At 41.1% G+C, this 14,165-nt stretch overlaps 1 protein-coding gene across 1 annotated transcript in view; it reads right to left on the bottom strand.

Annotated features, from left to right (window-relative positions):
• RUSC2 (RUN and SH3 domain containing 2) overlaps positions 1–10,860 on the bottom strand; it is a 67,846-nt gene extending 56,986 nt beyond the window's left edge. The window contains exon 1 of the mRNA XM_043566265.1: positions 10,542–10,860. The gene's annotated coding sequence lies outside the window, so the exon portion shown is untranslated. The remainder of the gene's footprint in view (positions 1–10,541) is intronic.
• Between the last annotated feature and the right edge of the window lie 3,305 nt (positions 10,861–14,165).

Raw genomic sequence — 14,165 nt, 5'->3', positions numbered from 1 at the left:
GCCACTCAATGGTAGGGGCGCCTGGGAGGTTCAAATGGTTAAGCATCCAACTTCAGCTCAGGTCATGATCTCACAATTTGTGAGTTTGAGCCTCACATAGGTCTCTCAGCTGTCAGCACAGGGCCAGCTTCATGTCCTCTGTCCCCCCCCCCCCCCCCCCCCCCCCCCCGCCCCTCCACCTCTCCTACTCATCACCATGCATGTGCTCTCTCTCTCTCTCATAAATAAAATGTTAAAAAAAAAAAAAGAACCGTTCAATAGTATACCTTCATATTATACTTGTCTTTATTTTTTAGATTCTCCACAGTGAGTATATTCACCTATATTAGAAAAAAGACAAAATATATTTCAGAAAATATTTTTAAGTAGAATAAGATTTTGCTTTAAGTTTCAAAAGCAAAATGTCACAGTACCTTTCATCTTTCTCCATAAAAATATATTTAAGCTTAAATATTTTCTAGGTTTAAAGCATTAGTAATGCAGCTAATAGCATTTCTTTAGAACTATTCTCCACAATCCTTTAATCTTGAATGAGAGATTTATAATCCTAACCTCTAAAGGGAGAAAATCCAATGTGGAAATGATATGCCCCAAATAACACTCTTCGACAGTGGCAGTATTTGCCTTCAATTCTTGGATCTTGTACATGGGGCCCTCCCCCTGCACCCTCCAAAAAAAAGTCTTTACATTGATTCACTCTGAGAACCACTGATTATTAAGAGGCTGAGATTAGAGTGTGGATCTAACACTAGTTCCACTCAAAGTGTGGTCAATGGGTCGACATAATGAGCTTTATCTGGAATGTATTAGAAAGGCAAATTACTTGGGCTCTAAACTAGACTTACTGAATCAGAGTTTCAAGGGTGATCTAGGTTATTTTTATGCACCTGAAGTAAAGCACATGACTAGAGGAAATTAGGCAGACTAAGGGTACTCAAAGGGAAGGAAAGGCAGAGCTCTCCAATGTTCAACGTATATATTTTTAAAGCATATACATTAAAAAAATTTTTTTAAGTTCATTTATTTATTGAGGGGGGGGGGAGAGAATCCTAAGCAGGCTCCATGCTGTGAGTGCAGAGCCTGACATGGGGCTTGAACTCACAAACCACAAGATCATGACTTGAGCTAAAATCAAGAGTCAGAAGCCTAACCAACTGAATCACTCAGGCACCCCTAAAGCATATACACTATTATAAAATAATCTAAAATCAAAAATTTTTTATATACTATAAACCAGAAAGTATGGCTAGAAAACATTTTCTTGGCTTTGGGCTTGAAAGGGTAAACAAATTAGCACAGGTCTTAGATTAAAGGGCAACAGGGATCTAATTCATTCCTGGTTCCAAGCAGCTTGTTAAATTAAGGCTATTGGTTTCACATAGGAATTTATATGTATACAGAACACATTTTGGTTATATTTCTCTCATATCATGATTGGCTACTGGTGGGTGGTCAACTGAAGATGATGGGATCTCAAACTCAACCATTTATTTGAATCTTTAACTACTTTGGAGCCAGGACTCAGCAGAATCGTCTTTATCAGTGGTTTTCAAACTGTGGTTTACAGAGCTCCCTCAGGGGACTGTGAAAGGGAGGTGAAGGGAACGGAGAGGAAAGGAGGGAAAAAGAATGACCAGGTTAGACTCTACTTCCCCCAACTCCTTGCCTTCAACCAAAACAGCTCAGATTTTACCTTTTTTTTTTTTTAAGATTTTATCTTTTTGTATCCACTTTCTTGTGGAATATACTTGAACAAAGAACTCCCTTCTTTAAAAAGTTTGAGATTCTCTATTCTTTACTACAGACCTTCACAAGCCAACACAGAGCCATAGCTGTCTTTTGTTCTCATGAGGTCAATGATCTTTGTTAACTATCTTTTACTACCACTTGTTACTAGAAAGGACTCACAAATGCATAATGAGGCAGGTGGTTCTGCTTCCAGGCCTCCCTCCTCCAATCATTATCATTAGGGATGAATAAACTAATGATATTGTAGGTTGCTGTGTTGGATGTCAAGCAAAGCACATCACATAAATCAGCCAATAAACTGAAATAAACATTACATTATCTAAGAAGTTAACTATAGCTGTAAGTATAAAGTAAAGAGAATAATATTTTAAAGAAGTAGAATAGCTCTTATACAACCAAGTAAAAGAAATCCTTCTAAGGAGTCACCCTGAAAGACTTCATTCATTCCAGTAGTGCTATTAAAAATATTTCTAGAACTCTTCTTTTGGAACTGCATAAAACCAATCTAGCCAATTCACAAAACTATCACTGTTTTAAGCCACTGTGTTGTATTAAAAAAAAATTTTTTTTATTAGAGAGAGAGAGAAAAAGAGAGAGAGAGAGAATGCATGAGCAAGCAGCGGGGGAGAGGGGCAGAGTGGGAGAGAATCTTTTTGCTGAGTGTGGAGCCCGATGTGGAACTCAATCCCACAACCCTGGGATCATGACCTGAGTCAAAATCAAGAGTTGGATGCTCAATTGACTGAGCCACCCATGCACCCTTAAGCCACTAAGTTTTGGGGTGGTTTGGTATTTAGTAATATATAAGTAGGACAGAAATGTTTATATCATTATGCTTTGGGGGATATTTAAGGGAAATGACTAGCTTTACAGAAAACTCTAGCTATGCAAAATGCTCAGAGAATAGGTTGGTCTAGATAAAGTTTGGCTGTATCCTTAAATAAGTAGAATACAACACTTTAAAAAACAAGGAAATAGGGGCACATGGGTGGCTCAGTTGGTTAAGCGTCTGGCATTGGCTCAGGTCATGATCTCACAGTTCCTCGGTTGGATCCCTGCATAGGGCTCTCTGTGCTGACAGCTCAGAGCCTGGAGCCTGTATCAGATTCTGTGTGTGTGTGTCTCTCTCTGTCCCCAACCCCCACCCCACTCACGCTCTGTCTCTCTCTCTCTCTCTCTCTCTCAAAAATGAATAAACATTAAAAAATAATAATATAAAATTAAAAAATAAAAAATAGGGGTACCTGTGTGGCTCAGTCGGTTAAGCATCTGACTTCAGCTCAGGTCATGGTCTCGTGGTCAGTGAGTTTGAGCCCCATGTCAGGATCTGTGCTGACAGCTCAGAGCCTGGAATCTGCTTTGGATTCCATCTTCCTCTCTCTCTGCCCCTCCCCAGCTTATGCTCCGTGTCTCTCAAAAGTGAAAATTTTTTTCTTTTAAATAAAAAATAAAAAACAAGAAAATAATATTTTGTAAGAGAAATCCATGATGAATGGGATCAGCAGTAGGTCCCCAACTTTCTCCTTTTGAGTTTTGGCTTTTTTCCTTAGGGTCACCTGAACTCTGTCTATTCTGACTTTAGGAATACTCTGTTTTCCTTTTTTCCTTCACCTAAGCATGGATAAACATAACTTCCCATTTTTCCCTGAGTATATTAAATATAAGGCTATATTTTCTTTTTTAAAAGAATGTACAATAAAAGAAAGAAGTACAAAAGTATAAAAACAGATAAACAAGTTAAATATAGCTTTTAAGATACTAAGATAAGCAAGTTAAGTATAGACTTTGGATCCTAAGATAACTAAAGTCTAGCCAGAGGTTGGCTGGCCCAGTTTTTCTCTCTACCCTGTTATCAATCCATCGTCCTTGACTATAGGACCTCACACAAAACAAAAACACAGCAGATATTTCAAAGCTCAGTGTCTTATCTTCCTGAAGATAAAAGACTATCCTATTAAATCAAGAATTCTAGAGAACAGAGGATTTCTTCTTGAAGTATCTAAACTAATTTTTAAGGGCGCCTGGGTGCCTCAGTTGGTTAAGCGTCAGACTTCAGCTCAGGTCATGATCTTAACAGTCTGAGTTCGAGCCCTGCATCGGGCTCTGTGCTGACAGTTCAGAGCCTGGAGCCTGCTTCAGATTCTGTGTGTCTCTCTCTCTCTCTGCCCCTCCCCTCAAAATATAAATAAAAACATCAAAAAATATTTTAAACTAATTTTTAAAAAATTTCAGGTATTTTGATAAAACTCTTTTAAAATGTACTTTTTACTTATACACTTTTGTTTTACATATAGTATACAGGTTACAAATTAACGTTTTCTTTTTTTAAAACTTTTTCTTGATGATTCACTATGAACACTAATCAATACACTAGGCTAAAATACAGCATTGTTCTCTGTGTCTATTAAGGATTTGCATACCAAATCATCAAACCCATTTTTATTCAATAGGCAAGAAAAAGAAATAAAAGGCATCTGAGTCTCTGCAGATGACATGATCTTACAAGCAGAAAACCCTAAAGAATCCTCCCCAAAACTGTTAGAGTTAATAAATGAATCTGGCAAAGTTGCAGGACACAAAATTAACACCTAAAAATCTGCTGTGTTTCTATACACAAGCGAAGAACAATAAGAAAACAATTCCATTTACAATAACATCAAAAGCATAAAATACTTAGGAATAAGCTTAATCAAGGAGGTAAAAGACTTGTACACTAAAAACTATAAATCACTGCAAGAAGAAATTAAAGAAGACACAAATAAGTGGAAAGATATCCTGTGTTCATGGATTGCAAGACTTAATATAGTTGAGGTATCAAAACTCGTAGTAGGTGACAACATAAATAGACATTATGCTAAGTGAAATAAGCTAAGCATAAAAAGAAAAACATTACCTGATTGCACTCACATGAGATACTTACAATAGTCAAATTAGTGAATCAAAGAGTGGAATGGTGGTTGCCAGGGGCTGGGGGAGAGGGAAATGGGGAGTTGTTCAATGGGTATAAAGTTTCAGTAAAGCAAGATGAATAAACTCTAGAGATCTGCTGTACTACAATGTACCTATAGTCAACAATAGGGGCACCTGGCTGGCTCAGTCCGTGGAGCATGTGACTGTTGATCTCGGGGTTGTAAGTTCAAGCCCCACGTTGGGTGTAGAGATTACTTAAAAATAAAATCTTAAAAAAAAAAAACCAAACCAATATATTGTTAAATGTTCTTCCACATTAATAGTAAACCAAAGATAATAATAAACAAAATACTATCCAAAGCACTCTGCAGATTCAATGCAGTCATTTTCAAAATGCTAACAATATTTTTTCCAGAAATAGAAAAATCCATCCTAAAATTCATATGGAATCTGAAGGGATCCTGAATAGCAAAACAATCTTGAAAAAGAAGAATAAATTTGGGAGTCTCACATTTCCTAATTCTGAAACTTACTACAAAACTATGGTAATCAAAAGAGTGTGGTACTGGCATAAATACAGACATACAGACCTATGGAAGAGAACAGCAAGCCCAGAAATAAACTCTGGCATACTTGGTCAAATGATTTTTGACAAGAATGCCAAGACTATTCAATGGAGAAAAGATGGTCTTTTCAATAAATGGTTTTGGGGAAATTGATATTTACATGTAAAAGAATGAGGTTGGGCTTTTGTTGTTTACTATGTACAAAAATTAACTCAAAATGGGTCAAAGACTTAACCATAATACATAAAACTATAAAGAAGTTAGAAGAAAACATAGGAAGGAAACTTCATGCCAACTGAATTTGGCAATGATTTCTTGAATATCACGCCAAAAGCACAGGTGACGAAAGAAAAAACAGGTAAATTTTATTTCACCAAAATTGAAAACTTTTGGCTTTTTTTTTTTAATGTATATTTATTTATTTAAAAAAAATTTTTTTTTCAATGTTTATTTATTTTTGGGACAGAGAGAGACAGAGCATGAACGGGGGAGGGGCAGAGAGAGAGGGAGACACAGAATCGGAAACAGGCTCCAGGCTCTGAGCCATCAGCCCAGAGCCTGACGCGGGGCTCGAACTCACGGACCACCGCGAGATCGTGACCTGGCTGAAGTCAGACGCTTAACCGACTGCGCCACCCAGGAGCCCCTATACTTATTTATTTTGAGGGGGTGAGGGGCAGAGAGAGAGGGAGAGAGAGAATTCCAAGCAGGCTCCATGCTGTCAGCGCAGAGACTGATGCGGGGCTCAATCTCATGAAATGTGAGATCATGACCTGGGCCAAAACCAAGGGTCAGTCACTCAACTGACTGAGCCATCCAGGTGCCTGCAAATTTAAAACTTTTGTGCATCAAAGGGCAATTAACAGAGCAAAAAGGCAACCCACAGAATGGGAGAGTGAATATATTTGCTTATCATATACCTGGTAAGGGACTTCTATCCAGAATAAAGAACGCATACAACTCAACAAAGAAAGACATGTACCCAATTAAAAAATGGGCAAAGGATTTCAATAGACATTCCTCTAAAGAAAATATAAAAATGGCCAATAAGCCCAAGAAAAGATGCTCAGCATCACTAGTCATTAAAGAAATGCAAATCAAAACCATAATGAGATACCACCTCACATCCCTTAGTTTGTTATTAAAAACAAAACAAAAACACAGAAAATAAGTTTTGGCAAGGATGTGGAAAAATTGGAACACTTTATACTGTGGGAATGTAAAATGGTACAGCCACTGTGGAAAACAATATGCAGGTTTCTCAAAAAAGTAAACATAAAATTACCACATAATCCAGCAATTCCATTTTTGGGTATACACACAAAAGAATTAAAAGCAGGAACTCAAACATATCTGTACATCCATGTTCACAGCAGCATTAGTTACAATAGCCAAAAGGTGGAAGCAACTCAAGTGTCCATTAACAAATGAATGAATAAATAGGATATATCATATATACCGACAAATATTATTCAGCCTTAAAAAGGAAGGAAATTCAGATACGAGCTGCAAAATGGATGAACCCTGAAGACATTATGTTAAGTAAAATAAACTAGTCACAAATATATGATTTAACTTATATGAAGTATGTAGAGTAGTCAGATTCATAGGGAAAGAAAGCAGAATGGTAGTTGCCAGGCTCTGGGGAAGAGGGAATGAGAGTTCTGTTTAATGGGTATGGAGTTTCAGTTTGAGAAGATGAAAACTTTTTGTAGATGCATGGTGGTGATGGATGGATAACAATGTGAATATACTTAATGCCACTGAACTGTATGTATGCTTAAGAATGGTTAAAATTTCTCCAAAGAAGACATTCAGATGGCCAACAGACACACAAAAAGATGCTCAACATCACTGATCATCAGAGAAATGCACACCAAAACCACAATGAGATACCACCTCATACCTGTCAGAATGGCTAAAATCAAAATACAACAAACAACAATGGCGAGGATATGAGAAAAAGGAAGAACCCTCTTGTACTATTGGTGGGAATGCAAACTAGTACAGCCACTGTGAAAAACAGTATGGCGTTTCCTCAGAAAATTAAAAACAGAACTACCCTACGATCCAGTAATTGCACTATTGGATATTTACCCAAAAAATACAAAAGCACTAATTCAAAGGGATACCTGCACCTCTATGTTTATAGCAGCATTATTTACAATAGCCAAACTATGGAAGCAGCCTAAGTGTCCATCAATAGATAAATGGATAAAGAAGATGTGGTATATGAATACAAGAGAATACTATTCAGCCATTGAAAAGAATGAAATCTTGCCATTTCCAACAACATGGACAGAGGTAGAGAGTACAATGCTAAGCAAAATAAGTCAGAGAAAGACAAATACCATACGATCTCACTCATTTTTAGAAGTTATGAAACAAAACAAATGAGCAAAGGGAAAAAAAGGAGAGAAAGAGAGACAAACCAAGAAACAGACTCTTAACTATAGAGAACAAACTGCTGGTTACCAGAGGTGAGGTGGGTGGGGGAATAGGGAGAATAGGGTATGGGGATTAAAAAGTACACTTATCATGATGAAAATAAAATGATAAAAAAATGGTTAAAATGGTAAATTTTATGTTATATATACTTTGCCACAATTAACAAAAAGAGTTAATGTGGTACAAGAGAGGTTATCCTATGAGTTACACTTTTTTGTTAGAATCTACTCCCCCCATCCCACTCTCATTCCCACACCAGCCATCTCTTTCAGAGCCATGTTGATATCTGGCCATTCAAAATAATATGCTTATTTTGCATGACAGACTCATTGGACAGGTACTATAATATCATATGCCAATGTCTGAGTGGTTGTTTTCTGGGTAACCCAAACACTGATCAATCTCTACACAGCCTGCCCTTACCCTAACATGCCATGAGTTGTCTCAGTCAAGAGACTTTTAATAGAGTGCTCAGTCATTGTGTATGAGTAACAGAAGAAAAGGGTGAGTTACTGTCCTAAGTTTGCAGAGAGAAAATTAGAACACATAAGCCTGCCCATGAAGTAGGGGTGCCAGATTTAGCAAATAAAAATACAGGACATGTTGTTGTTTATCTGAAATTCAAATTTAACTTGGCATCTTGTATTTTATCTGGCAACATGCTTAAGTACTGAAAGTTGAAGAGAAAATAAATCAAATAATCCAGAGTGTTCTGGGCTCACTGAGGTCTTACTTAACAGGGAGCCTAAACAGGAAAAAGTAAAAAAAGCTCCTTAAAATGTATTGGATACCCCTCTCCCCCACTCCAAAAATAAAAAAAAGTATTGGTCTCCAGACACAATGCCTATGCTTAATCCAACTCAGAAGCCCCTCCCTGCTTTGGGTTTCTATGGTCCAAGACTTACTTTATAAAGATAGATCAGAGGATGGGAAAAAAAGAAAGTGAAGAAGGGTAAATCAAAGCTAGAAATGGGTGAGAACATACTCAGCTTCCTGTTAGGCCTGGCCTCAAAAAGGGACTCAGCTTAAAAAAAAAATCAGAGGAAACTGGATTGTGACCTGGCTCAACGTGGAAGAGAAACAATGGTGGTAGGTGTCCTGTGGTCATATAGCAGGAGCACAGTTAACAGAATACCTGGGAGAGTGGTGGGCTCTCTCTTCCTTCCCCAAAGCCATAACACTGCCTCCTAAGAAACTCGAATCACTATTTTTACTAATACCCTGAGCCCCAGTTACAATAATGCCCGTACTGGTCAGGCAAGTACTTCTCGGCTTAACAACTCCTACAGCTTCCCAGCCATTTTTCCATCACTCTGCAAAATCATCTACTTCCTCACAGAACCTAGGTCAAAACTGAGGTCTCTGAACCCTGTCTTACCTTCAGGAATCTCAACCTGTTCAGGTTATCCTCCTAAGAATCAACAAAAACAGGTTTCAGGCTGTTCTTTGAGAATGCCATCTTTAAAAGACTCACATTCTCATCTATTACTACTGACCCTGTTCACATAGTGGTAATCCCTGCCTGACTCTGGCCTACCAAGATATAAATGGCCCATATGGCCTGATCATACTACAGTAGAATTTAGGAATCTTTGATATCTATCACACTAGGCCTGCCTGGGATGTCTACCACTTCGGTCCCTGAGAAGTGTGAGTGGGCGTACCCAGGAGCTAAAGGGTAAAATCAACAAGGTCCTTCATTCCTCAACCTGTCCTGAAGCACCAGCTGACTACACTGAGTCAGCTTTAAAGGCTGTGGCTGGTCTCCAGAATTTTTCCCCAGAGGGAGTAGTTAGTCGCTAGGGCAAGAGGAGCAGGTCACTTGGGCAAAGCTCTTTCAAGTTTATCTGGGCACCTCTAAGGTACTTACCAATAAGAATTTCTGCAGCTCCCAGCCCTCATTAATATATATATATATATATATATATATATATATATATATATATATATAAAATTTGTAAATAGAACATGAGTGGAAAACAGATGATACATAGAAGGTCCTACCAGAATGAAATTAGATTCATGAATTCAAAGACTGAATATATTCAGTTTTAGGATCCTGATATGAGCATCACAAGTAATCCCCCAGATGCTCTTCCTTTCCACCCCGCCCCCCTTTCATATGACTGGAGACACCTTTCCCACCAAACCACTCTGCCTCACACCCTCTGCATTGGGCTCATTCATTCATTTATACACCCATCAAATATTTAACTGAGCTGATAACATGTGCCAGGCACTGTGCTTGGCGCTGGGGATACAAATGAATACTGTATGGTCTTTGCCTCCAGGATTGTCCCGAGCCAGCTCTGAGCACGGGATCACCGTGCCCTTCACAGCAGGTAAGTGCGGTGTCAGGGGACTGGCAAAACGTCAGGCCAAACATTTTCTAAGGTGAGAGTGACAAAAAGATCCTATTCTAGTTCAGGAAGATGACAACTTGGGAGCCAGGGGGCCAACGGGGCGGAGGGCACCGAGGACCCTCTGGGACTGGCTATGCGAAGGCCCCTACTACAGTCCTGGGGTCGGGTGCTCGGCGGCTGAGATGCGGGTACAACGATGACAGCCGGGCGCGAGTCAGCTGAGGGGTGTCACCGAAGGGACAGTTTGAGGAGACGGTTGGGGTGGATCTGGGGTGACGCCCAAAGGGATGTTTGGTCCTTGGGGCTTGAGGCTTCAGTGGATGGTAGAGGTGAAGTGTCAGGAGGAAGGAAGGTGGGAGTGGACCGGCAGGGTGGGGATGAAGGGCCACGGAGAAGGGCTGAGGGGAAGGGCGGCGGCACAGAGAGCTTTCCCCTAAGGGATTGTTTGGAACGTGAGGCCAATGGGTCTTCCGGACCCCGCCAGCCCCCAAAGAAACGTCCCTACCTCGTTTCTCTTCTCAGCGTGATCCTACGGTGCCCGCGGCGTTGGTGGAGGCGGCGGCGCGGCCGGCGGCGTCTCGCGCCCCTCTGGGGTCGCGTTGCGGCTGGGACAGGCCGGCGCCCCCCTCCTCTCCAGACGGGTTGGTAATGTCCGGTTCCCCCTGCAGCCGCGGCGCCGATGGTCCAATCTGGGTTGCCCTCATGCCGCCCCTCCGGACGGCGCGTTGGTTCGGTCCTTCGGGCCCGCGGTGTTTGGCCCACCTCCCCCGCTTCTCGCTGTGATGGGTGCAGCGAGTCACGCGCAGAGCTTTCCCGCGAGGGGAGCGGCGAGGCTTCCGCTGTGGCCCCGCCTTCTGCGGCCCGCGCCCCGCCCCTTCAGGGCGGTGCGCGGCGAGGCGCGCCTCGAGTCTTCGGGAACCCAGGTGACCCTGGGCGTGGGCCTAATGGCTTCGAAGACAGGTGTATCTGTGCACCCACTTTCGCCTAAAGCAGCAAGTCTCAACCCTGACACCTCAGTAGACCCTCTTAGGGAAAACGGAAAATGAAAATAGAGCAACAAAACCAAGGCCTGACCTTGGCGGAGACGGCTGAATCAGGATCATTGGGATGGGAGTGTAGTGGTGGTTGGGAGGCCCCAGGCTGTGATATTTTTAAAAGTACCCCATGTATCACCAGGTTAAGAATCTTGGTAAAACCTGGAACTGACAAAGACTCTCTCCTTTGACCCAAACTTTAGGATCCTCTGAGTTCTCTGCTGGACTAGGCCTGACCTTGGGCTTCCCCATAGAATCCAGTTTGAACAAGAATCTTCCTAAGTCAGTTTAGTTAGAATCCCCCACCTTTGGTATCTGACCACCCTTTGTATCTTACCACCCTGGTCTGCCTTCAAGCAAGAATTCTGTTGAGACCCTTTAGCAAGAATTCCCCTTACCCCTGATGTATCCTCTTAGCAATTGCTATCTATAGTCTGAATGTTTGTGTCTCTCAAATTCACACATGGAAATATCCCCAAAGGTGATGGCTCTAGTAGGCTGGGGCCTTTGAGAAGTGGTTGCATCATGAAGGTGGCACCCACATGAATTGAATGAGTGCCCTTATGGAAGAGGTCTCTCAGCGCTCCCTAGCCCAATCCTCTAGGTGAGGATACAAGGGGAAGTCTGCTGCCCAGAAGGGAGCCCCTCACCCAACCAAGCTGCCACTCTGATCTCTGATTTCTAGCCTCCAGAACTGTGAGAAGTAAATTTGTTGTTTATAAGCTACAGAGTCTGTGGTATTTCACTATAGCTGCCTGCACAGACTAAGACGGTGATTTTCTATCCACTGACCCCTATACTGCTACTTGGCTAGAAAATCCCCCCTCTTCTTGTTGGTGTCTGAGTTGAGCTCAATCTCTCCCCCATTTGCAAAATCCCATTTCAATGGTCCCCATACCTGTTGTGATGCCCTTTAAGGTCTGCCTTACCATCTTTAACAAGTGTCATGAATAACTTTTTTCTTTAAGAGAACTCATGCTCTTCCTGTTCCTCATGGAAGGCAGGATGTATGTGGGACATTGAGGATCCTGTTGTCTCTTTCTTCCTGACAAAGGTCAGTGGGGGATGGGGTGGGAGGTGGGCAGGTGGTCATTCAGCAAATAATATAAATTCCCTGGGTTCCATGCTTCGTGAAAGTTAGAGACTGAGACCATATGCATTCACAGGGTTGTTGGCTCACAGTCAAGGAAGCAGATAAATGTCATGCTGTGTAATGCATCCTCAGGCTTCACAGAAGTGGTGTGAACGGAGTTTTGAAGAATGAATGGTAAAGGGTGTGGGGGAATCAGCATGTCCAAAAGAACACAGGGGCAAAACAACTGATATGCTTAAGGTGTGGGGTATAATGGAGAGAGCACAGCAGATATAGTCAGGGGCTTTTGAAGAGCTTCCTATGATATACTAAAGAGTTGGGACTCATTCTGTAAACAGTGGAGAGACACTGAAGGGCTTTATGCAGTGGGAGGAATGACAAATCAAATTTGAATTTCAGAAATAAAATTCTGGGGGGGGGGGCGGTGATGTGGAGAAGGCTAGGACTGCAGGTAGGGAGATTGATGAAAAGTTGTATGCTTGTACAGTTAGGTGGTCCAGGGTAAAGACTTAACCCAAACTAGGCCAAACAGAATCCCTTCCCTGAGAATTTGGAATTGGGGGAGAACTATACCCTTATTCATAGTTGGACTTACAATGGAAACTGAGATCTGTGACCATCTTTTACTTGCCAAATGGCCTGAGTAGCAAAGAAAAGCAGTTTGCTGAGAAGGATCAATCTGTTTCAAAGAAAGGAGCCAAGTGTAGACACAAAGAGGTTCCTGGGGGGCTTTCCAGCAGTGTGTTCCACTTTGGAGGCTCAGCTTGACTTCTACCCTGGGTTCATGGCACATCTTTCTATCATTTCATATAGTCTCATTTTTGTCTTCAATAAGCAAAGATTACTTCCTGTTATTTGTGTTATGAGCTAATTTTTGAAAAGGTAAAATCATGAGTCTTATACAAATATAAAATAAACACGTATTAAACTCACTAATTAGTGAGGGAGCTAATTGAAGAAACTAAAACCAGTTCAGATGAGGATTTGACTTTTATAAGTGTATATTTTCTACCAGACAAAATTAATTTGCATCATCAGGAACAAGAATCGTTTGCATTGTCATGGATAGAAACATTTTGCATTATTACCAGTATTCAAACAGATTTGCACTTTCAAATTTCACTCTAGTAAGAGCATGGATATTGAGTTACAGGAAAGTAAAGAAACCAATTGAGACTCTGTAGTAATTATAATGAGAAGTGAGAGGATCTGAATTAGGGCAGTGGCTGAGGAGTTAGATAAAAGGAGATAGATTTAAGAGAGATTTAGAATATAGAATCAATAGGACTTAATGCTTAATTAAATGTGTTGTTGGGGGAGCCTGGGTGGCTCAGTCAGTTGAGCTTCTGACTCTTAATTTCTGCTCAGGTCATGATCCCAGAGTCCTGGGATGGAGCCAGGCATCAAGCTCTGAACTGAGCATGGAGCCTGCTTTTAAGATTCTCTCTCTCTCTGTCTCTCCTCTTTCTCCCTCCCTTTGCCCCTCTCCCCCCGCTGGTGCCCACTAAAATAAAAATAAGTAAATATAAATAAATAAATAAATAAATAAACAAATAAATAAATAAATAAAAAATGTGTTGTTGGAGGCAAGGCGTAAAGTTGATCAAATGACTATGATGACTCCCAGGGTCCTCCAATGCTGAGTCTTCTCTAAACCTCTGAATGTATCTTGGATATGTATCTTGGAGCTAGAATTGCAGGGAAATGTTGGAGCTAAGAATTGTGCCCTTGGGGTACCTGGGTGGCACAGTCGGTTAGGCTTCCAACTCTAGATCTTGGCTCAGGTCATGATCTTGTGGTTCATGAGTTCGAGCCCTGTGTTGTGCTCTGCAACTAATGGTGTGGAGCCTACTTGGGAGCCTGCCTCTCCTTCTCTCTGTCCCTTCCCTTCTTGTGCTCTCTAAACAAACCAACGAACAAACATAAAAATGTTTTTAAAGAATTGCTCCCTTGTTTCACTTCTCCTGGCAGTGGTAAATAAATTATTTTTCCTGCAAGTTCT

This window comes from Prionailurus bengalensis, chromosome D4, assembly GCF_016509475.1.
Source record: "Prionailurus bengalensis isolate Pbe53 chromosome D4, Fcat_Pben_1.1_paternal_pri, whole genome shotgun sequence".
In the NCBI taxonomy this organism is placed as follows: domain Eukaryota; kingdom Metazoa; phylum Chordata; class Mammalia; order Carnivora; family Felidae; genus Prionailurus; species Prionailurus bengalensis.
The sequence above is the reverse complement of the archived record's forward strand: the minus strand, read 5'-3'. Positions and strand labels throughout refer to the sequence as shown.